Source organism: Odocoileus virginianus, unplaced genomic scaffold, assembly GCF_023699985.2.
Source record: "Odocoileus virginianus isolate 20LAN1187 ecotype Illinois unplaced genomic scaffold, Ovbor_1.2 Unplaced_Scaffold_6, whole genome shotgun sequence".
NCBI classification, from domain to species: domain Eukaryota; kingdom Metazoa; phylum Chordata; class Mammalia; order Artiodactyla; family Cervidae; genus Odocoileus; species Odocoileus virginianus.
Genome location: NW_027224268.1, coordinates 3,521,595 through 3,524,179, shown reverse-complemented (window position 1 = coordinate 3,524,179; position 2,585 = coordinate 3,521,595).

Below are 2,585 nucleotides of genomic sequence, written 5' to 3'. Positions count from 1 at the left end.
GGTCCAGGGCTCTGTGGGGTAGGTCCACACGAGGGACTTGGCTGCATCCTTGATGGGGAGAAGCCGTCCACGGCCCTGTGAGCATGCTGATGCTCGTGGACGCCAGAGAGAAGGGTCATGGCCAGACCTGGAGTGGTCCTCTGGGCCTACTTCAGGCAGCAGCTCAGAGGCGAGTGAAGTCCATGACAGTGGGAGAAATAATAATCCACTCTACTTGTGGAGTGCTTACTCTGTGCTAGGGACTGTTCTGAGGGTTCTGTAAGCAGGATTTAATCCTCACAGCCCCCGTTCAAGAAGGATACTGTTATTCCTCTCCCCATTTGAGAGATGAGAACACTGAGGCTCAGAGAGGCTCATGTGCCCTGGAGAGGGGTTTGTGCATCTGGAATATGCAGGCTGCCTGGTGGGTTTGCCTGGTGGGAGCCCTTGATCACCTCCATTGCCAAATAAAGATCCGAGCCTGCATGCCTGGTGAGGGGAAGAACAAGGGAAGAGCTGCCCGAAGCTCTGGGCTCTCCCAGGGCGGGGAGAGCAGACCTGGTCCCTGAAAGCCGGTTTCTGGGCTCGGGCAGAGGTCTGGGTCCTCAAGGTCACTTTGCACGTGGGATCAACTTCTGGCTCATGGTGACTGTTTTGACCTGGTGCTGATTCCATTTTCATTTTCATCTTTTTTGGTTGCTGGCTGTGTGGAAAAACCTGTGATGGCTCATTTGATTTGAATAAGTAGCTCATTTTTCTGAGCTGCCTGGCATGGGCATTGGACTCTTGGCAAGTATAACGCGAGTGTGCGCCACGCTTTGTGTGATCCCAGCTGCCTGGTGGGTGATTTCTGGAGCCTGGGGCCAGGCCACGTGTGTCTGCTTTTCTCGAAAGGCTGAGCACGCTTCACTGCTCTGCTACTGGCAGTCACGCTGACTTACTTTCTTAAACTTTATTTCTAAGCAAATGTTTTAAGGGAAACCAAGAGACTGGGTGGGGCTTCCCTGGTGGCTCAGTGGTGAAGAATCCGCCTGCCAGTGCAGGAGACATGGGTTCGATCCCTGGGTCAGGAAGATCCCCCGGAGGAGGAAATGGCAACCCACTCCAGTATTCTTGCCTGAGAAATCCCATGGATAGAGGAACCTGGTGGGCTACAGTCCATGGGATTGCAAAGAACCAGACACGATGGAGCACACACACTCACACACACACACACACACACACACACACACGCAAGAGGACTGGGCGTGGCCAAATGAGGCCTTCATGTTGATTATAACCCAGGTTTTTGGTGAGTCCGTGAAGCCACGGGCCATGTTCTCTGATATCATAGGAATATCTATGATATCTTTCTCATGCCATGTGTCAGGCCATGAATCACCTGAGAGATCGGTGGAGGGCAGTTCAGGAGTTGCTGCCAAGCCTGCGTGTTCTGAAAGGCATGCCTTTGTAATGAGGTTGTCATCTGGAGGTCATGCACGAGAGGCAGACCATGGGCCTGAGGAAAATAATAACGGTAAAGTGTGTGTGTATGTGTGTGAAATGTGTGTGAAAATGTAACCCCCTACCCACTCTGCCCCCCAAGTGGCTTCCTCCAGTTCAAGGAGAGTCAGGGAAATGTGAACCACATTATATCCCTTTCGAGACTGTTCTTTCGGCCAGGGGTCAGCAGATATTTTCTGTAAAGTAAATATGTTAGGCTTTGTAGGACAATAGGCCAATTGAAGGCATTATGTAGGTTTTTTAAGAAAAGAGATAAGAATTTTATAAATATTAATCAAATGCAGGTTTTTAAATAAGTCTATTAATAATGGAATTCTCTGGAATTCTTTTGCCTTGTGGGAGTTTACAGACAGTGTCCTTTCTCAACCGATAAATGGCAAAAGTTCAATCGTTCTCTACTCCCTGCCCAGGTTTGGCCCACATGCTGGCGTTTGCTGACTCCTGCTCTTGGTAAACCTTCTAGAGCCTTCTCTCTGAGCGCTTAAGAAGCAATCCACTTATCAGCAGATCACAAAGTAAAATTTTCCTGCCTCATGCTCCCGCGCATGCCGGGGACTGGCTGGGGAGCAGGGACACTCAGGAGGAAGATGAGGGAGGCCCAGCCCACCTCGCCAGGGGCTGTCCCAGAGATGGGCAGAACAAAGATGAAGCCATGCAAATGTTATTTAACTACATCCATGAATTCCATGAGCAAAACGAGTTTGTGCAACAGTAAATCAAATATACATTTGTGGTAAAGTTGGGAAAAACACCCAAAAAACTTTTTAAGGAGAAATTTCCCCATTTCTCCCTCCTTTCCCCCTCATCCTGCTCACCAGAGCTCACTGCTTTTAACATTTCGCTGGGGATCCTTGCAGCCACCGCCCACCCACCTACCCAGACAAACAAACGAACCCAAACTCATTAAAACGTGCCAGGTCGATCTGGCTTGGGTTATACTTAGATCATTTTATAAATGCCTTTTTTCCACCCCCTCCACTTCAGTTTTGAAATTGTACAGCCTAGTCAATAAATGATTTGGCAACAGTTAAGAAATCACGAGTTCCTTTCTTCCCATATAAGCTTCTGCAAACCGTAGGCGAGGTTCTGCTGCTGGTAAAGAG